We start from the raw sequence: 24,672 nt of genomic DNA, 5'->3' as shown, positions 1-24,672 counted from the left end.
GAAAATAGAGAATTGCTCTAGATGTGAGAAAATATATGTATCAATTGGAATAGGGTGTCCTGGCATCATTTTATCTTTATTTATACTAAATGGAATTCACACTCACCGGATCTATAGTTTTCTGATATTACTCTACAGGGTTTTCTCAAATATGTTTTTTAAAGACTATCATCAGACAATTGCCCTCGCCGACCCAAATCAGAGCAGTGGCAAATTTTACACATCTTATCATTCAGAGTGGTGTTTCAATAATTGGTTAAATCGCAATTTAATCATTTAGAACTGTTGTATCGTTTTACTGCTCACTCATTTGTCGACAAATTTCAAACAATTATTACATTTTATAGATCACCTTTTCAGCTATATTTTGAAAATAATTCAATTTTCGTTCAGTAAAACAAAAGTTATGATGAATTTACTGGTGTTCAAAAGCGTAAAAAAAAACGTAAGGAAGTGAGCAATGTTTTTTTTATGACTGGTTTCCATAGCAATCATGTCGCTTCAACAACTATTGTTGCTACTAATTCATCGCTCTCGCGAAAAGAGAACTAACAAGTGAAACAAAGAGAATGAAAACAGACGAGTGCCATACATTGTTTTACATGTATGTATGTTATGTTTATGGGGCAAAAAATAAGACTGAATTTTATCAAAGAACAAGTAAATTTATTGGAAACATGGAAAAATCAGAAAAGAACAACATACACTAGTGAAAGATATAAAACATTTATAACTTAAATAGTGCAGCATTAAGGATTTTTTAAATATTAAATTTAACATTATACAATCAATTCTTAATGCTGCTATATTTCAAGTCATAAAGTTATTATATTTTAGTAGAATATCTTGCCTTCTTCATTTCTATGTTTAAGCATAACATTTTTCTATTGTAATCAAAGTATGCTTATCATTGAAAAGAAATAAAACAAACAGTCCCTCGCCCATTAATATTTTTGTATGAGTCTATGACTCTTTTCATACTTCGGCATTCATGATATTATGATATGATATAATGTGGTATCGCTGCCTGGTGTCTTCCACATGCTTATGCCGATGAGATCATCCGTTTCTTATGTCTGGTGCTACTAGATCTGGCTTTCTGAATATACCGGCTCTCTATCCAAAAATACACCAAAATTTTATGTTATTGTTTTACTCGGGCATATTTAGCAATGTTAACAAGAAAACAATTTTCTTTTCGAATAAACAATAAATATTTGACAACATAAAAACATGTAGTTATAAGCGATACATTTTTTTAGCTCACGTTTACTCCTAAAAAGGACATATCGCCACTTAGACGTATAGTAATACTATTTGGAACCATGCCTAGGAAAGAGTCACGATATGTTGATTTACGTTAAAGTTAAAATTGTGCATATCACTACAGTTAGGGAAGCAGGTAGCAGGAAGAGAATTCCAAAAGCTTGCTCCTCGAGAGAAGTAACTATTAGAGTAGAAGTTTTCTGGCATTTACAGGCCCTTAATATTGAGGGGGTGAGATTTTGTTGCGAAGCGGACTTAACAGGGATATGAACGTCGAGAGAGCACAAGTTCAACGAGCCTATCAGAGCATATTCTGTCAAAATATCTATCAAACAGCCACAGCGACGCAACATTTCGGCGGTAGAAACAGGGGTTGGCGTTTAGTTGACAAAGTGGGACCTATTAGACTGAAAAATCTTTATAAGATCGTTCCCAAGAGAGATATGCGTGTGGTAGATGCACCAGCTCAAATGGAGCAACAAGATTCACGCGTGGTGGATGGTGGCCTTGTAGAGGTACATGGTACCCTCAGGTATGAGTAGCCTTCTAGATCGCTAGCGGGATCGACCTTTTTTGCAGCAGGCTTCGCAATGTCCTTAATACATATGTTCCTGTTCATATTGCAAAAGAATGTTAAGCCGAGGAGTTTGAAGGAAAAAAAATCAGATAAGGTAGTATTTATCATAGATATTGGTGGGTGGAGAGGCATTTTATAATTGTTCAAGAACGCAGCTTAGTCTAACTTGCATTAAATGAGAACGTTCATTTTCGTCCCCATTCCTGTATGGTCTGCGGGCCATTTTCAAACGATTCTGCTATTCTCTTAGATTTACGTACATCCGTTCTTCCTTCGTGCCTGTAATAAAGCGTTGTATCATCAACTCGCTAGATGTCGAAGAAAGTGTTACCATATCAAGGCAGAAAACTGGACTCTTAGCAGATCCTCCGCAGATGTTGAAATAGTATGCTATTTTAGTATGCACCTTTTCTTGCATATCAAAGAATTGCTATAAAAAATGAAATAATTTCCGAAGAAATAAAATGATTCAACAATTTTTTTTTCACAATTTCGCAAGAGATCTCGTGTAGGTTATGAGTGGGGGTGGGGGGGTCAAGGTGAAAAGTTCGTAAATCAAAGTGCTTCCTCAAGACGAGACGTCCTGTGTTGATTCGACCACGTTATCATTCATGCATGATAATAAAAAAAATATTAGCTTTAAGATGCAGTTAAGTGAACTAGCAATTTTTTATCTTATTATACCAGGCCGAAGGAAGGAGAAACAAAAACATCTTAGTCTCTGTCGGCATTTGCACTTCTATCATTCAAAGAGAACAGAGAGTAAAAATAACGACATGAGCCTAGTTCACATGTGCATATTCGTGATTTTTTTTAATTTTTTACAAAGGAACCACCACATAGCAGGGCCCAGAAGCCACTCGATGATACACATTAAACAGTGTACAGTGATCAAAAGGACAACATCATTATATTCGTTAGAAGTGTAAATTTGGTAAATTGAATTAATTAAGGGGAACGGTTCGTCAAGAACTTGTTTACATTTACTTGAAGACAGCCATATTGTAGTCAGCTCAACAGCAGGTAAACGGAAGAGAGTACCACAGGTGTGCAGTTCTAAGAAATAAGCTTTGTTCATTGAATCTACTTTTAGATTTAGGCACAGATAAAGAGTGAGTGAAATTATTGATATTGTTTTAGTGTTTCTCGTGAAAATCTGGCGATCTTCATAACAATCCCGAGCAATATCGGTTTTGCTGCTGCTATTAGATATATTTAGCAAGATAAAAATGTCGGGTGATTGCTTTTATTACCAGTACATATTGAGCAAAGAGCTTAGATAATTCAGTACCAAAAAAGATATATGATAAGATTCTAATCTTACGACGACGACATCATTAATGTACTCCACGAAGATATTAAACAGATTATTCGAACGGACGAAATTAATCTTGTAGAATCCAAATTAGACAATTTTCTCAGAACAATGGCTGGCTCAACTTAATTGTCTGGGAATTCAAAGAAATCCCGTATAATACCCTTACTCTATATCCCCTACACACTATATACATATATATATATATATATATATATATATATAAGTAAAATTGTTTTTTTCTGTCTGTGTACGTGTGTGTCTGTGTGTTCAAATTTCCCCACCAAACTATTTTGTTCAATTTTTATTCCAACAAACTCGAGATTTTACCTAAAGAGTTATGAGAGTAAAGGAACATCTTTTTAATCAGTTTTCGTACAGAAATTTGGCTGTGAAAGGGTTAAGTTAAACGATTTGCCATTTGAAAACTCTCCCAAACTCCTCCGCCAATTTTGGGTCTAAAGACTTGACATTTTAGATGTAGGTTACTTGGACATAAATCAAACATCTTAATTTTATTTGAACCCAAAACGTTAAATGTTAAGGGTCAAAATTGGGGTCAAAGTTAAAATATAAAAAGATAACCTCTGCGGTCTCAACCAAATTGCTGAGGCTATTTTTGGTCTAAACATTTGAAATTTTACATAAATATATTTAGACTTACGGCGAGCTTTTTATTTGTTTTTGTTTTTTTGCCGAAAGTTTGATTGCCAAGAAGTAAAAATGCAAAAGATTTGATATTAGCGGTCTCTAGCAAACTATTCAGCTAATTTTGGGTCAGAATATTTTAAATTTTACATAAAGCGTAATTAGATATGCAGCAAGCGTTTTAATAAGTTTTCTAGCGAAAATTTGGCTGCAGACGCAACCAAACTCATTCGCCACTTTAGCGTCTCCAGACATGAAATTTTATATGTAGGTTGCCTGGACATGATTATAACGTTTTAATATATATATATATATATATATATATATATATATATATATATATATATATATATATATATATATAAATTTATCATTTGTTGCAACAACTTATCTATTAATAGTTTTTAAAAATTATAATTTTATTTTCTAATTGATTTTTTTTCATTCTATTTGGACGCGTTGTTGGAGTCATTAGGAGAATAAAAATGCCTTCCAAATTGTTGTTTTTCCATTTATTAAAAGACTTCTATTGCCTTTGAAATCTTGCAACGAGAAATTTATTGACACACCAAGAAGTAATGTTATTTACTTAAATTGAATAAAATAACGGCTTGAACTATTTTACTGAGCACTTTTTACAAACTCGTTGAATAGATTTTACTTTTGGATACATTTTTAACTTGGAGTATTTATTAATACACACACACACACACCCACATATATATATATATATATATATATATCGCTGTTTTTGTTTACAATTAATGACTATAATACATTCTATAAATGACTATAATAAGTTCTAGCATTGCTACAGACATAATTTGTTGATTTCTTTCTGACCTCTGATAAGAAGAATAACAAGAATAGCATTCTTTGAAACTCTGCGATATTAAGGAATGTGTATTTAGTCGAACAAAAAATTTGGATTGTAAATTTTAACTTACAGTTTTAATTTTCTTTCCCTTATTTTTAGCTCAACTCTCTATTGTGTATAGAGCTTTGTTATTCGATTGGGATTAAATTATCTATATATAAATACACGTATTTATATTAGATTGAAGTTTACCCTTAAGTATTTCAGGTAAACACTACATCTTTTTGATTTAATTGGTTAGTTGTTTGGTTGGTTGTTTCTATTCTACGGCATATCAACCCTTTTTAGGTTATTTAATGCCGAATCCAGTGATCTTGAAGAAAAATTTTTAATATAATATGTTTTTTTTTTAAATCAGTTTCTATTTAACCTATAGTTGGGACCTTAACAGGTACTACCACTCCGGGTCAGAGTGGACCTGAGAGCAATTGCAATTACGATGTGGCTCCACACTCCCCAAAGCTCGCAAGCTGGGGCCTCACCATCGGATATAGTTTAAGGTAATAACCAGGACCTCTTTTTGATTTCATTATATATATATGTGTGTGTGTGTGCGTATGTGTGTGTGTGCGTATGTGTGTGTGTGTGAGTTTTTGTCTGTACATAAGCAGATGAAAGACTTCTTTATGCCTATTGAGTATGTATGTGCGGAATTTTTTTCGAATCGTGAAAGCTCAGGTTATGGCGTTGGCAGACGATGGCCCCCGGTCTCGGCAGATAATTATTACATCGCCGCGTACGAAAATGGCACCGTATGTCTAAGTATAGCGGCTTTTAGTCATCCGCTGTTGGGAGTTAAGAAAAAGAGGTAAAACACTAAAAACATTAAAATGAAGCATCGGCATTAAAACTGTCAGGAAATAGAGAGCGGTATCTTATGAAATAGATTGCCCTAGGTAAGTTTGAAATTTACATAACATATCAATTTCTCAGATCTGTAATACGAGACTTGACTGTAAGCCTTTACAAATGTGCACTTGTATCGAGGTATCCTACCTACCACTTCCACTACTAATTACACACACACACACAGACGTATATATATATATATATATATATATATATATATATATATATATATATATAATGATATTTATTTATGCCTACACAACACACACACACACATATATATATATATATATATATATATATATATAAAGATATTTATTCATGCCTACACAGCACACACACATGCATATATATATATATATATATATATATATATATATATATATATATATATAAGCAAGTTATTATTCACTACGTCTGATTGAACATGACAGACTTATTCTTTTTTCCCTATTATTCTGGATATCTTTTCTATTCGCTGCGCGGTCTTTTTTATATAAGCTGGCACGTGTATATGATGGCGCCCAATCTTCTCAAGCGCTTTCTATCGGTACATCCGATTATCATCAGGAGCGATTTTTGTTGCTGTTGTTGTTGTTGTTGTTGTTGTTGTTGTTGTTGTTGTTGTTGTTTTCTTTTTCTTTTCGTTTGTGACTTGATACATTCATAGTTATTTTTTTTTTTGATGGAGGTTATACAGGTCGGTCTTAGGATGGTTAGTGGCGAATATTTTTTTATTTTAATTTCGATTTTCGTATTTTATAGTTTATTTAGTTTCTGGTATGTTATTGAATACTGTTAGCATATTTGTCTCGGTGTAAAATAAAATCAGATTTATAAGGGGTTCTAGTTTTTGATAAGTATGGCTTCTAGTAATTTTAGTCGTCGTGTGCAATTGTTGAGGCATCGAATTTTCGTATTATTAGTTAACATATTTCTTAGGTTGGATGACTGTAGGAACATTATGTGGAATGTGAACACACATACATACATATATATGCATGTACATATATATATATATATATATATATATATATATCTTGTGATTACTAGGGGCGTGCAATAAGTAATGCCCATGATCCCCTTCCAGTTTTCTGATCAAGCTGAAATTTTGCATGCGTAATGATTTATATCTCTACGGGTTATGTGGACAATTACAGCTCTGAACTAATTGTGGTTTCTGTTTTACAGGCGTTTGAACTGAGTCAGGTCTGAAATATAGCCTATTGAATGTCGAGCAGTGATTCGGTTTTTGTATTTGAAAAGGACGCACACCACAGGAGAATTTTGATGAAATTAAATAAACTTATGGTGATAATGCCCCATTATATGACCTTGTTAAACTCTGGCATCGTGAATTCAAACATAGCCGGAAGGCTGTTGAAACAGCTCCCAGACCTGGTCGCCCCCCTTCTGCAATTGATGAGACATCTGTCCGTCAAGTTGAGGCTGCCATTTTGGAAGATCGGCGCATTACTATTCGCCAAATAGCCCAAGATGTCAAGATTACTGCAGGTATGTGGAAACTATCATTCATGACCATTTGCATATGGATAAGGTGTCTGCCAGAATGGATTCCTAGATTGCTCACACCATTCCAGAAGCGAGAACGCGTCGAGTGCTCGAGGATGTATTTGGAGATGTGCCAAGAAGATGAGTCAAAGCTTTTCAAAAGACTGATTATACAGGCTGAAACCTGGGTCCATCACTATGATCCAGAGACCAAAGCGCAGTCAATGTAGTGGAAGCACTTGGATTCACCACCTCCAAAAGAGGCAAGGGTGCATCCCTCCGCTTGCAAGGTCATGCTCACAGTCTGCTCTGACCAGGACGAAGTAGTGATGACAGATTTCCTGGCAAAGGGTACCACAATTACAGGAGCCTATTATGTTTCACTTTGGAGGAAATTAAGGGAAGCTATCGAAATCAAGAGGCAGGGCAAGATCAGCAAAGGTACCCTCCTCCTGCAGCAAAACGCTCCGGTCCGCAACTCACATTTCACCATATCAGAAGTACGGGCGTGTGGTTATGAAATCACCCCCATCCTCTCTACTCTCCTGGCCTTGCCCCCTCTGACTTTCACTTCTTCCCAGCCATGAAGTTTTTTTTTAAAGAAAAGCGTTTCCCAGATGATGTAGCCTTGATTTCTGAAGTCACGTCGTGGTTGGAAGACCAATCTTGAGTGTTCTACAAAAACGGTCTCCAGAGCTGCATCAAACGATGACAAATATGCATAACTCTGGGTGGTTCCTATGTAGAGAAAGACTAATAACTGTGCCAAGTTTCGTAGCTCTACTACAATGGAAAGTGTGTCTGGGGCATTACTTATTGCACGCCCCTAGTAGATGGGTAAAATAAATTTCACCTTTAATGTTACTAACATTCAATTTGCATATGTCTATTTAAGTTGAATGAAAAAATAATATTTAATTTCATTCAAGTAATATTAATTTAAAAAGTGATATTTTATTTTTATACAATATAACATTCGCAATCGCATAACTTCATTTAAATCATATTAATTCATTTAAATTATGTACATTTATTTAAATTCTGTAAATTTATTTACATTTTTTTTCGTAACCTACTTAGAATTTTTCTTGGTAGTTTCTAGTTGTATATTTTTTTAAAAATTATATCATTAACTGCGATCATAATCTGATTAAAATTAAGGTATTATTATTAATGTTTTACAGATAAAATTAAGTAAGGTTCATTTGAGTAAATCCTTGCGTTCTTGTAAAACATAAATACGAACATGTGTAATTATTTTTAAGTCCCGGTTAATTAAAATATGGAACTACATAGGCTTTATTATTCTTTATTATTCTTTATTATTGTGAATTTAAAGTGTTTTCTAATTTACGTTTTTCTTTAATGACTTTTCCAAATTGCCATTTCTTTCTCCATTAGTTGCTCTTTTCATTCAAGAAAGATTACTGCGTTGGACTTTGCATTTGAACTTCAGGACACATTTCTCGTGTGTTCTTTATCCATCCAAACAAAGATCATACTTGTTATTCTAGGTCTATGATTAATATTTCCTATTTATGCCAGTGCTGTGTGACTCAGTGTTTAAAAGTTTATTTGCTACTTAAAGTCAAACACATCTATTCTGTTTGTTTGTTTTTTTGTATAGAAGAATAAGAGTGTTCGATGGATCCTTCCGTGGTCATTATTATTATGTCTGCTAACAATTTAGCCAGTATAAAACAAAGATATCACGTTTAGATAAGCTTGACTTAACAGGATGAAAATTGAAAAATCCTGATTTTTCAATTTTCGAATAGCTTATATGGAGAAAATTTACATATGATGTAAAATTATGTCTTCAAAAAGTGGCTGGTTTGGCCCATCTATTTGATAAATCTAACTTGTTTGTTTAAATGTATGTATGCATGTATGCCTAAAATTTATGATAGAGGCGGCAGATTTTCACGAGATTGGTATTGTTTTGAAGCTCGCATCTTCGGACAACAAATATCAGAAAATTTGCCAAAAGCATTCATTCCTTTTGTCCATATTTTCCAAAGGTATCCCCCTCTTTTTAATTGACTAGCCTTATTTTAAACTTTCAACATTTCCCGTTTTGCGACATTCGAAACAGCAAAGATGTCACGTTTGTTTTTACATTCTTTTCCTCCTTCGAATTACGGGTTCGTGCCTGCCTGATTACTACCGCTTTTTTTTCTCATAACACACCTCCAAACATCCGGCCAAAGCCGGGCATCTGGACCAGTTTATACCAATATAATCTCACCTATCTATTTATATGTATATATGTATGTATGTATGCATATGTATGTATGTATATTTACCTGCCTAAAACTTTCGACGGAGCGACGGATTTTCACGAGATCGGTATCGTTATGAAGCTCGAATATCGACAAATTGGCTAAAACATTAATTCCTTTACCTTAAATTATACACTTTCTACAAGGAGAGGGTCAGTTTTTTCAGCGATATTTTCAAAAGTCATCCCTTCTTTTCGATGTACTAGCCTTAATTTAAACCTTCGCCCGTTCAGGTTTGGCGATGGACGGAACGGCAAAGACGCCTTTTTACGTTCTTTTAATCCTGGGGTACGAGTTCGCGCCTGGCGTCTTACTAATATATATATATATATATATATATATATATATATATTACTTTTTTGCTCAACACACACCTTCAAACACCTGGGAAACGTCAGGCACCCAGGATAGTCTAAAGAGAAAAGAACTGTATAAGAATTGTAAGGAATCTGTCCATTTTTGTGCTGAAAAAAATCAAATGTCGTCGCTTAGTTTTGGTCACGAATTGCTAGCCAACTCGCGCATGCGCGAGATGCACCAAAGCCAGCAACGTACGAGCCATTTTTTTTAATGTCTTTTTTCCGTGTGGATTGAGAAAAGAGGAAAGCGTCCTTTGCACTTCTTGGAAGTCGAGTTCCCCAGACTGTTTACTCCTTTTTTTTTTTTTTCAAGTGCTGCAAATGTATTGCTGTCTGAGGCTACGCTACTGAGAAATGCCTACGGGACTGCCTAGGAAAATTTTCATAAACCAGAGTGCTCCTCCTTTAAAAGCGCTGGTGTGTATCACATCTTCTAGTTGTGTGAAGAACATAATAAGCCGCTCCTTTCAACAGGTGTTCCAAGTCATGTACTTTTATAAACAATCTAGCATCAAAAATAAATACGCGGCCCATTAAAATCAGCAATCGTTTTGGTACATGCTCACCGCCCATGCGCCCCTCTCACATTTCATCTGCCCAACCCTGATTTAATTATAATTTCGAGAAAACATTTGCATCTCCTTTCAACCAAATCCCTCTCATTAAATTAAATTCCACGCATAATTCTCACCTTCAAGAGCTCAGATAAAATTAGTTCCGACGGAAAAATAAATCTGCTTCCGTTCTTTCCAGGTTCATGCTTCATTTCCAACGAAAAAAAAAGAAGGCGAGAAACAGCGAAGATACATTTATAATCATTTTTTCTCCACATTAATCTCTCTTATATGCATACGATGCATGAGTAGACTGAATATGCTTATAATGTGTATGTAATGTGTGGATAATAACTATATGTATAATGTATATAAAATAATGTATGTTTGTATAATGCGTATATATTTGTGTATGTATACTATATATATATATATATATGATTTATGGGTGTATATATTGTGTATATCTAATTAGAATGTGTATATATAAATAATGAATAGATTCGCGTACTTATATTTGTGTGTATATATATATATGTGTATGTATATATATATATATATATATATATATATATATATAAAATGACAAAAGTTTTTATACTAAATTCCATCATGTTGACACTCGTACAATTTATTCCTTTAATTCCGTTGACATTTACACCCCTTGGCAGTATCTGTTTCGTTGCATAAAATTAACTAAATATTATCATTAACTTTATTATTATATCAATCATGTTGTCATTTATTCATTATAAGCTATTTCCACTGATATATATATATATATATATTTATATATATATATATATATATATTTATTTATATATATATATATTATAAATGTTTTTTTAATATTATTAATTTCAATGTATACCGTTTTTGTTTAACGGGTTGAGACTGTTATTATAAAAACTGAATCACAGTTAAATTTGAGTAAAGCTCAATGTGTACATTTTATAGGTGCAGAGCATATATCGTACAAAATTTTCTGGAAATTCAAAAACTTACGTTTATTCTTTTTTATAACTTTTGTATATTTCATCTTGGATTTCTTCATTACAGCCGTTTCGTTAATGGGATGACAATTTTATGATTTTATGTGTTTCTAAAAGGTTCCTTTTCCTCACCAACTCGTCAGATAATTTTTTTCTATGATGTTACCAACAATATTTAATATATATATATATATATATATATATATATATATATATATATATATATATATATATATATATGGGGGGGTTACAGAATATATAATCAATGTATTTTTTACTTCTTTTTTTTTTTACTGTCCATCAACATCCGGTGTAGACTACGTTCTTTTTATGAGTCTGCTGGATTTTAAATAGTAAAATTTTCGATCCACCTGTCCCGTCACATATCGGGCTGGTGATGGTGTCGGGAGAATAAACTAATGTTCATATCTCCTTCCACGCTCCGCTGTACGGTCCTGTATTCGCTGCCCCTCAATACAGTCCACTGTCTGTTAGCAGAGTGAGCACCAGAGATCACGACGGGAAGTAAAATTCTCCGAGAAAAACAATGCAACTAATACTTACGTCGGGCATACTACTGCCATATTTTCCCGTCGCCAAATGTTGAATCCATTGCGATATTCTAACACTTACAAAAAGTAACATAACATAGCCCCTCTCAAATATCAGATAAATTTTATTCAGCAATACAAAAATACTACACCACGGAACAACTGTTACGACGCTAAAGATCCTTAAACCTCTTTATAGAAAAAAAAAAGAACGCAAAAACCTACCCTTCATCAGGTCGAATTCAGAAATAGTACAACACATTCAAATGTCTAGCATAACAAAATAACACATACCCCCTCAAACCCAACCCGTTCTTGCCATTGACCCTACAACTGACATACTCTCTCGTTCCGCATGATACTTAACCCAACCATCGACAGAAAACCCAACAGCTATTTACCCATGATTCCCACTGAACGTCTTACACATTCTTGAAGATATGTAGATGATTACACGAACATTTAAAAGTAGAAAAAGACCGCGGAGATTTCGAGAAGAAAATTCTTTGGACCATACATCCATACTTTCGACACACACACACACACACACACACACACACACACACACACACACACACACACACACACACACACACATATATATATAATACTAAAAATAAAAAAGTATTAAAAACAGAAGCTTACTGTTCTCTCTAACAATGTGTATTAACATATATATATATATATATATATATATATATATATGTGTGTGTGTGTGTGCTAAAGAGAGAGAGAATATATATATATATATATATATATATATATATATATATATATATATATAAATTATTTCCACAGCCACACAACGAAATCCGACAGTAGAATCAACCTACTTTCGTCTCGAATAAGGGATGTGACAATTGCGGCCAGCTATAAACCAAGTCGATGTCTCACTAGTAGGAATTTTATACTCGCTAAGGGTGTCATCACGACAAGCTTACCTTACGAGCAATAAGCAATAGAAATTTCAGAATCTGAGAGAATATATAATTATTTCAAAATCCAGATAAATATTCGTTGCGGTTTACTTGATGTGAGATTGTTACTTTGACTTTCTTGCGTGCGGCGCGTTTTCTCTGTTGGTAGAGTACTTGCCACGCATACAAGAGCCTCGGGTTTCGAAACCTGAGTTAAGATGTGTTCAACTGATGAACCGAAATGAAGGCGGAACACGAGTCTTTGATTTCGGTTTGTTGAGTTTCATTGCTCTTGTGAGCTGCCACGTTGTTTGGCTGTGAAATACTTATATATATAAATATATATATATATATATATATATTATACATATATATAAAGGTTTCCTTCAGTCTTGACAGACTATGGATACCAGAGTAAGAGTGTCTGCACGTGAAATTTTTGTGGCAAGAGTTGCGCAATCTCCAACAACACCTCTTCTGATTCGAAATTGTTGAATACCAGTGGCAAGTGGAGATTTAGAACAAGTGGAAACAATGCTGGGATAAGCGGAAGCACATACATCGCCCAGAATTCTCAAATGCTCGCCATCTGGTAATAGCCAGGCTAAATGTTGCTTTACGATATATATATATATATATATATATATATATATATATATATATATATATATATATAGGGTTGATGAAACGCGAAATATTCTGTGTAGCTTAATTGCCATAAATATTTTATTACAATGTATATATATATATATATATATATATATATATATATATATATATATATATATATAAACATATATATATACAGGGTGGCCGAAAAGTCCCAGGACACTCTATTTTTAATATTTTAATACTGTTAAATATGATTGATTTTAAGATTCTAATGTTGTTTTCTGCTTTGTTTCTAATAAAGTTCTCTTTTTTTTGTTGAATATATATGTTTTCTGTGTGTTTCATTAAAAAATACTGTGTTTTATTAAAAATACATGTATAGTGTCCTGGGACTTTTCGGCCACCCTGTATATATATATATATATGTATATATATATATATATATTTATATATATATATATATATATATCACTATATTTAAAAGAAAATAAGATAATTCTTAATCTATTCATTTCTGAAAAGACCAAGCTTTTGACATAATACATTTGGTACTTGTGGTTGTGATGATAAATGCTTCCCATTCATAGATAATCCCAAAGGTTTAACTTAAAAGTACATTATGTATTGTTTTCACAACATCGCTTATGTAACATAATCCACTCGATTCACATTATTTGTTTAGCCTTCAGTCAACTCGGTTAGTCATAATTTTTATCGTCGAATTGAATTTTGCGTCTTCTTCTTTTTCTTTGTTACGTATTCAATAACTTATTCATAGATTTTCTTATTTTTCACTTTGCATTTATTTCTACACAATTACAATTTTGAGAAGTCTTCTCGGTTTCCTTTTTAATCTTTAAATGTATCTGTTTTTGTTGGCAAAGTGTGCCAGAAATTTAACTACAATTTCCAAGACTATAACTGACGATTTTTTTATGATTTTTATTCCCCGTTTCTGTGTGACTCTTTATTTCTCTATATTACGTCTGGTTTACCGAGTATATTCACCAGCAGTGCTTGCTATTACTTTTGTGAATTTCGTTACTCATATTCTTAGTTGTAAATACATTATTGTATGCGACCTTTTGGTTGTCCCCAAATCCCTTCGTAAAATACGAACCTCAATGTGATCTGTGCACGTCCTTCTCGGAAGACTCAGTCGATCTGGTCGGAATCACTTCACCTTCGGGTTGATAGGCCGCTGCATCGTCGATATGTCACCCTTGAAATTAATCAATTTCATGCACATAAATAAAGACAGACTACAAGATATCTATTCTACTGATTAATTCAAGATAGGTGTACAGAAATATATACACTTGTTTATATGTTGATTTTAACAAAACTCTACTGAGTCCCAAGTTAGATTAATTACTTCCAGTTAACGGTGGTGGTTCGGTAGAGGGAAGTTGCGACGACTCTTCAAATGTATTTTAATCTATCAAATCTCAGCTTAAACTCTGGCGATTTTGGCGCAGGGACTCGCTTATATACGGAAGTTATGGGTAGGTTCGGTCGCTCTCCAGACCAATCACCAGTGATTACATCATCTCAGGGGAAGCCCCTATTCCTTGTGAGAGTCCTGCGGTCTGCCGCTTTCTCAGGCCTCGAAAGGTTAAGCTCATAACCTCGATGTCCGGTACCTATTCTCAAAGTGACATAAGTTGACAGTTTTCCACCAAACAATAAAATTTATATGTCGGTTTCATAAAAATAATTACATTTTTAAATATACTCTTCCTTTCAGCAGGGTTGTCTGTCATTGCCCGGGCATACAATAATACTTAACAATAAAAAGATCATATCTGCACGACATTCTCCAATGTTTGGGGAGCCTCAGGCTCCCACCCTCGTGGTGAGCCCAATTGCTCCTTAAGACGGCCACGTCACAGTAATAGAAAAATGAACATAAACGGATGGAAAAGAAATCACTATTGTAGTGAAAAGAAATACTATTATGAAATGGCATCGTTCAAATAAACATTGACAGGGTCAATCAAGTCAGATAAGATTTTGAATTATAAATTATTTTATTATAAATTAGTCGGGGCAAGTAAAGCATAGTTCCATGTATGTGTCAAAACGAAAAACTATGGCAGAAAAACTGAGAGATTCAGTAAATTTTATAAAGCGATTCTGGTACCTGGTTTGTTTGTACTACAAACCGTGGTTATAAATATAATCAACCAAATATTTATATACCATGCCAAAATTATTCTTAGAATTTCGAAACATTTCTTAAGATTCCTATTTCTTTTCATGTAGTAAATAAAAACATTGGCATTCACTTATCAATTAAGCAACTATCATTAGGTACACTGACTGCAAATAAGGATGCTACTTTCTCTACGTTGTTCCATGACACTATGTCAGATGTTACATGAGGATATTCTAAGTGAAACCAATTTTTGCATCGACTTTTCCTCAGCCATATGTAAGAACGTGTACACATTATGTTTGTCTAAAAATATAAATATGTTTCCTTTCTATTTCTTTCGTTACTGCTAATGCGTACGCCTGGCTAGAGACGAAAAGTGGGTGTATAGAGCCACGTTGTTGCGATATTGTTTTGCCAGCTTACTGCAGGCGTCTCTTCTTTTTCCTTGTTCTCTGAGCTATATATGTAACATGCTTTTTGCAACTGCGCTCATCTCCGACAGTGGCGTGCGTAAAATTGTTGACCTTTCACCACTGATCATATCAATCTGACAACCTTACCCCATCATTCAGTGCGTTTGCTATCAGCTGTAAGGCATGCGTTTGCGTGTGTGTGCCGTAAGTATGCTTTAGCCATTTTAGATAGTTTGTTTCTGGTACATGTTGATATGACTTGCTACAACACCAGATATATTTTTTACGATATGGATGTATTTAACACATTCCATTATTTGTTTATTTTTATATAAGGTGGTGGATTATATTTTGTTCTTATAACGGTATCAGATAACGTGTAAATTGTATGCATGTTGTTTAGTCAGGATATGATATCGACGTATAAACTGAGTCCTGTTGTATAAGAGAGTTATTACACGGGTATATATTACAGTTCATATTTACATCAGATATAATTTCTTATAAGAATAATAATACATGTTTCATACCTTTCTTTTTTCAAGAGTTCTATTTTCACTGCTGAGCTCCGTGATAGCATATGAAATGACCAACATCATAACCAATTGAGATCTTTGTTCCTTCTTCTCTTGTAAACCCACAGAACGATACTTTATATTTTTAAAATGTAAATTTATTTACGTTGTCTCGAATAGTCTTTACAAGAGTTTACATTTCGTCTACATGCTTATTTGTTACAGCCTCGTTTCCTGGCTTTAAGTACGCCTATTCACTCTCGTGACTAAACTCCAAGTCTTGACCGTCTAAAACTCCCGACCTCTTCACCTCAGTTCCGGTGACGTAATCGATTAAAAGACACGTGTCCTTAACGTCACGTACGCCTGTTCAAGGTATTTTTTTTTATATTTAACCTAGCTAATTTATATAATCATCTACAGCTAAAACCCATTGCTACACTTTATTCTATAAACAATAAATAATTCACAATATAAACTATTTTAAGACTATCATTGTAAAAATAGATAAATAAATAGATTGATTGATCGGTAATTATAATTAAGTAACTTGTCTACAATATTAATTGTCCAACATTGTGAAGAAGCTGTCCCTAAGCATAAGCGTGAAATATATAACTGTATGGCATGTAGTTCAGTCATTTGAGTAATAGTACTTTAAATATTAAAATATGTATTCATGTTTTTTTTGTTTTGTTTTGTAGACAAATTTGTTTTTTTTTTTTGTTTTTTGTTGCTTTAACGAAGATTGGGTTTCATAAAAGAAAGACTAAAAAAGCATTCGATCTACTTTACGACCAGGAAGCTGATATCTTTACACAACTCGAAATAATAGCACTGATTCTTTTATTTTAGTATTACGTTCTACAAAAATTTATTTATATATATATATATATATATATATATATATATACATATATATATATAAAGTCAATGCTGAAATATATCTCTGTTTAATTAGGGACAAGCTCGACGGACAAAACGTTTTACGAAATGCGAGGACTCGCATAAAACGCAATTATTCTCGATAATATTATCACAGTGAAAGGTCTTCTAGAAAGGAATCACTCAAAATGGCGATTATTAAGACAGGAATAAAAAAGAATTTGCAAATCTATTTAAATATGACTTACGCATTCGAAATAGGAAACTGGAGAACGAATAATCATATATTTCCACTCATTCATTTTTTTTACACTTCTAGGTTCTGTTTTGTTGCATTCGAATTTGAAAATTGCGTTTTACGTCTTCGGGAATTTTGGTATTTATTTACATCCAAATGCTTTTTTTTTAAACATTTTGTGCATAATATTTTATACAAATTATGTTTTCTCTTACGAATCGGAAGAGTTCTTAAATTCCAGTCGTAATTTCTAGTCACAAGAAAGGAACATGAAAATGGAGGTTGAAATTGTTAATGCCGGTTATTTAGGATAGTTTAATACCGGTTGATCTATTTTCTGAAAGAGATCCTTCAGCCTCTAACAGGTTAGAGATACGCCCGGTGGAAGTGCCTGCGCGTGATCTTTTTGGGCCAGGAGTTAGGGAGTAGTTAAGCAAGACTAAACGATTTAAATTAGATGGAATTTGATTTTCATTTGTTCAGGTTTCGTATGTTTTAATATAGAGTCGTAATTTCATATGTAAAAAAAAATGTATTTGGGTGCTATCAGCAAGAATCGAACTCGACATCCAAAGCAAAACTGAAGCAGTTAAAGCTAAGGACATTATCACTGTTCCGACGAGACACGCATATGGACTGATTAAAAATTAAAAATAAACAACGATTAATGTAAAAAAAAAAAATGTAAGTTTTTTTTTTGCAATTTTAATCATTTTTGTCCGGGTAAAGACCCATATTATAGGTCCATAAAAAATGCAATCATTGGAAGCCCTCAGCACCGTACTGCGCTTTTTAGTTTCGGAGGAAATAGACTTTGAAAATATTGAAACAGGTAGACAGAGAGACAGACAGACAGGCAGATGGATAGATATGTCAGTTTTTCTAAATTTTCATTTAGTCCTTTGTTAAGAAGGGAAGGATAAAGAATGACGTGGTGATATTTTTTGTACTATAAATCAATATATATTTATATTTAGTTACAAATACATATTCTCCACGTAAAAAAACGACCCTGGTGTCTAACTCTGTCCCGTTGGGAGGCATAGTAAATAGGTACAAATACATATATTAACTGTTAAAATATGTGTTATTTTGTTAGTGTTTGGCTGCACTTATAAAAATTAATATTGCTTCAAGCTTTTTTCGTCCAATTATTTCGAAATTTAACTTTCGTGTTAATTGTTAATATATTTTGTATGTTGGTTGACTAGTTTTGTTTTTTTTTTCATTGTGAGCGGTGATATGCCATTAAATGCCATTGCCTTCCGATAAATGATATGCGAGCTGCCTGGAGAGGTTAATATATATATATATATATATATATATATATATATATATATATATATATATGTGTGTGTGTGTGTGTGCATATTATACATATATATATGTTCATATATATATGTATACATACACATATATGTATGGATATATATGTATACATACACATATATGTGTATATATATATATATATATATATATATATATACATATGTCAGGTCATGTCATATACTACTGGTACCATGTAACCCAGTACTACCTACCTCATGGTCGGGTCACCGGCGACTAAACTGGTTCCCCCACTAGACTTGTTTGGTGAGGAGGGCGGCTAGTCTCCCTGGAGGATTAAAAACAAGACCTTCCAAAGGGCGAATGAACTCTTTTTCTGGGTCAACGGCAAACTAGCACCGTGTATATTTGTGTGTTACTGGATTAAAAAAGGAAAACAAACCAAATAATCAGAATAAAAAATATCCGAACATATGACGTAATTAAAGCATAAAAAGACTTTTACAGATTTCTCGAATTTAGCTTTAAAAAATAAAGAGTTGCTATGCCACTATGTGCCAATATGTGTATTGCGGTGGAGAGGGCTCCCGTAAGCCGTGGTGAAGGCAACCTTTCTAGGAGAAGCAAATCTCTGATTTAAAAAAAACATAAAGCGAAAGACCAGTACCCGCATTAAGCTGGTCTGCAGTTTAAATTGTTGCTGGCTATCTTGCTCTTGCTTCTTGCTGGATCTCAACATTTTGAACCGAGAGAGAGACTTAACTGTCGTACAAAGCTAAGACTCTGTAACATCATCTTTGTATAGATACTCTCTCAGGCATTTGGGCTCATGGATTTTAAATGTCTGAGGGAGTGGCACTCGTCTGACAAGACGTTGCAATGAACATATGTATACATACACATATATGTATGTATATATATGTATACATACACATATATGTATATATATACATATATATATGTATATATATACATATATATGTATACATACATATATATGTGTATATATACATATATATATATATATATATATATATGTATACATATGTTACATGATAAGGGCTGTCCCCTTTTCATGTAAGTATAAAAATAAAGAGATTTAGTTAAAATGAAAATGAAATAGCATAGACGAAATTCGAACCTCGTAAATAAGGTTTAGAAATAGATTACGAGAGAGAATTAGAAAATGGAATGTAAAACAAACGGTTGTTTAGCTTAGAGATAAAATAGTTTAAAGAAAATAATGTGCACTGTCAATTTTGTTATGAAAATATTATTGAAAGAATGCAACTACAAGATAATTTAATAAACATGGTTTTTAACATATTGGAAATATAGGTTACTGAGAATATAGGTTCAAATTCCTTTTGTAAACAAAGGAAAAGTTTTGGACGCGCATGTCCAGAACACGTGAAAGAAGACACATGTTTTAACATGTGTATGACATTATGGAAAATGGGAAGTTCTAGATATAGTTAGAAACTAAGGAAAAACTGGGGAGACGGAGAGAGAGTCTGAGGTCGACAGACGACATCCAGTTGGGACTCGAACGTCTAGAAGCAAGAGGGTCACTTTTGAAACTTAGAATGTGAAGCTTTGACGATGAAAACCACGGCCGGTCGTGAGACGAAATAAACTCATCATGTGTTTTTATAAACGTCGTCCTTGGTGTTGTGATTCTACCAAAAGGTAAAGTGAAAATTGTTATTATATGTCTGTATATCTGTGTTATAAAATGTCTTGACATACACATCTCATATCTACAATGTGAACTCTACATCGCATATCTACACTAAGACTGCCTGAACACTGTTTCGTCACTCAAAGAGCTTCTATTACAAATCTAAGTATGGACGTTTAAATATAAATATGAATCTCTTCATAAAACGAACAATCTCTCTTACAACAACATCCCTCTTCTTACAACATCTCTCTCTCTCTAAGACTCTAAGACTGTGCTTCTAATAAGACTCTAAACAACAACAAACTCTCTTTCTCTCTAAGACTCTCTTTTAATGAAACCCCTTAATATAACACATACACACACATATATATGTGTATGCATACACACGTATATATGTACTGTAAACATACATATATATATATATATGAATACATACACATATATATGTATACATACACATATATATGTGTATACATACACATATATGTATATATACATATATAGGCATGCATACACATGTTTGTGCATATATACATACACATATATGTATATATATACATACATATATATATATACACTCATATGATAATGTACATATATAAAGAGACATTAATTATGACATAGAGAAGCAACATAAATAACATTTTAACATATGCAACTAATTAACCTCGCATATAAACCAGAAAACTTAAGAGGAGGCCCATATGTTCGCCTTTCACTTAGATGCGTTTCTTGATTCATAACGCATTTCCACCCACCACCTACATTAATTTCTGCGTTTTTGTTTGTTTGCTTTTTCGATCTTTTCCCCGTGTGATAGATACATTTAAGGCAGCGATCATTGACAAGATGCCTTCTTGAAAGCTTTAAACGGTATTAACGATGTTGCACGCTGTGTAAAACAATGCCGTCAACCGAACAAATGCAGATCTCTCTACGGTTATAGCTTCTTATCAGGTGTATCGCCTCGTAGACTATCCCACTCATAACATTAATTAACACACACAATAAATATAGGAAAATATATATGAACCATGCATATGTATGCATAAACACGGGAGAATGTAGCAAATAGGTTTTGCAGTGAAATCCTTCTGATAATAAATGTAAATGTGTTCGATCTTTAGATGAGGATTGATAATTTATATCATGAAGCCTGTTTTTCTTGTTTTGATGTTGTTGTTGTAGTAGTAGTAGTAGTAGTAGTAGTAGTAATTTTTCCGACGTTATAATTCCAGACTTTTCAAACTTTTCATTATTACATAGGGTAGACTGTTTTTTTTTACGACCATATTAGTGTAATTTTCTTATATAAGAGCGCTAATGTAGAGTGTTTAAAACATTGTATAAATGTGATTTTTAGAAGATAAAACAATGTTGAGCTATAAAGATTGCTACAGGCTAAATCATATCATACAGAAAACGGTAAAACATCCTATGCAGAATTATTAATACGGTATATATGTATATGTATATTAATACAATATATATGCATTTTTATAATAATACTATATATATATATATATATATATGTATTTTTATTGATACCATATATATGTATTTTCTATATACTTTTAATATTGCAGTGTTATTATTTGCATCAGTATTGTCCGATGGAACTTCGGTAACATATAATATTACGGGAAAACCTTCCTCACTGTTCTAGTTTTATTAATAAAATCTATTAATCAGCTTTGAACCTAATAAAGTTGAGCCTTTGTTATTTTTCTTTTTTACATAGGCGTCACCACTTATCAAGGCCGATAGGCCACTCAAGGATAAGGGTTAAAGAGTGTAGAGTAGTCAAAAGGACAATATAGTAATCGATAGTAATGGAGGTTTGGTAAATTTGTTAACTTAAGTGGAACGGCTCATCAGAAACTTGTTCACGTTGGACTTGAAGACAACCATATTATAGACAGCTGAAAAGCGGGAAAACGGAAGACAATTCCACAGGCGTGCAGTTCTAAGGAAGAAGCTTTGATCATGGAAGCTATGTTTGGATTTATGTACATTATTCAGTTTTTTTAAATTGTATTTATTTTTATTTTAATGTATTCATTACTTAATTTGCATTTAGTTACATTTTTGTTCCCCCACAAAAGAGGGATTGGATCTAATAATTCAATAATATTCGTCCGTTCGTTTGTACACATTTTTTCAATAACCATGCTTTGAATTTTTGTTTAGAAATGTTGCACTCCAAATTAGTCGTGATTAAATTACATTTTGTCTAGAACCGATAACTTGTTTTCTCCCCTTCCTAGGGGCCTAGGGTAAAATTGCCCCCAAATAGTTCGTCCATCTTTTTTTTTCCCCTTTTTCAATAACCACATATTGGATTGTTCTTTAAATTGAGCACAAACAAAGTCTAGAGGCACAAAGTCTTGAACAGTGGGGACATTGGAAATCAGTTGTGATCGCTGCTGAGGCTGCTCTGCGCTGTCTCTCTCTGGCAGCAGTGAGTTTATGGCATCGAGCCTCTTCAAAATTTGCAGCAGCTCTATGAACCAAGCCTCTCCATTTAAGTCTGTCAATGGCATAACCCTCCAGAGCTTTCAGTTTGATGTAGCTCCACTGTAGATTGGCTTTGACCGTGTCTGATCTTGGCCGACGTTAGTTTCGTTTGCCAGCCTGGAGCTTCCCATGCATCACGTGTCTTGGCATCCGACACTCCTTCATTCGAATCACGTGTCAGACGCATCGACGTTGGGCTTGGGATGATAGGAGCCTCTATGCTGGTTGACTATGCATGGTCACATTGGCTATAATAGCATGCCATAAAAACAATCGCTGTCTGTAATTTGTTTAATCGATATGCAGCACTTATGTTTATATACAAATGTATAGTTGTGAGCGAAACGACGTCACGATAAGGAAAAAGAAGATCATAAAAGGAGAGAGTACGTTCGAGAAGACGATAACGTAAGAGACTTGAATGACGTTCGAAAGCATGTAATGGAACAGTGTTGTGTAGTAGGAGTTTCATATTTAAAGATGAAGGGAGTTCATATTGGGTATAACGATAGTGATGATGAGGAAGAGAAGACATTTAGATCTGACTGGGATGATTCTTGGGGACTTCATATTAATACGGACTGGGAGATATGATACATCAACAGTTCCTCTACACATATAGAGAGGGGGAGATACTTCACTTATGATAATGGTGGGTACTACACATAATATGGGAAGGGTTGTACAAAGTTTATTAAAAGATGATGATAAACACATTTACCTTTTTGGTTGTAAAGAATAACGAGACGAACAATCAAACACATAAATGGTGATTTCTTCATTCATCTGATCGGCAGGGTGATGACCTCATGAATTCAAACTTGGATCTACATGGTAAAATCTTCTACCCTTCGCTTCTAAGGGTTCTCCTCTCAATCTGAGTCTCTCTCGTCAACTGTCGACTCTCAACTCTCGGCTCATCAACTGACTTTTACTAACTCCCTAACTCCGAATCCATAGAATCCTATACTGAGAAATGTCCTTCGTTTATGACGCCAGAAGTGTGTTTTCAAACGTTACTAATTTTCACGTGTCCCTACATATGTTTGCCCAAAGACAATTTTGGCAAACAAAAGCATCCTCAATTTAATATCTAACCATTTTTAATTTGCATTGCCCATTCTTTTAACTGTCATTTTAATATTACGATTTCTAATTGAATCGGATAATTGTCTTGTTCAAACATTCCATTTCTTAACCTTGTCTACAGTGTTCGATTATAGGCTTATCTTAATCTCATTTTCACTTATCTAGTATTCTTCTTAGTTACATGGGAAGGGGACACCCCTTTCTATGTAACAATAGAATTACATTAAAATGTGGATGACGTTCACAAGTACGTTCCTCTGAAAGATCACATGAGACATTTCCCTGTCGTAACGAAAAGTCACGCGTAATTAAAAAATGAGAAAATAAATGCTGTTGAAGAAAAACAAAAACTAAAAAAGATTTAATGTTTTTTTTCTTTTCTATTCTTTGTCAACTTTGCGACTGGGGCTACAATGTGTTGGTTCACTGTGAAACGTTAAATAGTTGAGCAGCAAAATTACGGTTCACATTAACTTATAATTTCTGCACGTTAGTACAGTGAGGCGAATAGGAAGCAGGAAGAAATTTTCAATGTCTAGTAGTCAGAGGAGAGAAATTATTAAAATAGAAAGCTT

The 24,672-nt window shown here is 33.5% G+C and overlaps 1 protein-coding gene across 13 annotated transcripts in view; it reads left to right on the top strand.

The window, feature by feature from the left end:
* The window catches only part of LOC145263650 (5-hydroxytryptamine receptor-like), a 1,538,699-nt gene that overhangs the window by 325,296 nt on the left and 1,188,731 nt on the right, over window positions 1–24,672 (top strand). For 2 of the 13 annotated variants that reach the window (XM_080120523.1, XM_080120521.1), the window contains exon 1: window positions 16,637–16,772. The exons of 10 other annotated variants lie outside the window; for them this stretch is intronic. The gene's annotated coding sequence lies outside the window, so the exon portion shown is untranslated. Of the gene's footprint in view, window positions 1–16,636; window positions 16,773–24,672 lie in introns of those variants that run through there. One more of the 13 variants, XM_080120519.1, reaches the window with a different exon arrangement.

This window comes from Euprymna scolopes, chromosome 39 (genome assembly GCF_053919585.1).
Source record: "Euprymna scolopes isolate OS-2025 chromosome 39, ASM5391958v1, whole genome shotgun sequence".
Taxonomy (NCBI): Eukaryota; Metazoa; Mollusca; class Cephalopoda; order Sepiida; family Sepiolidae; genus Euprymna; species Euprymna scolopes.
Note: the sequence above shows the minus strand (reverse complement) of the source record. Positions and strands in the feature narration are given on the sequence as shown.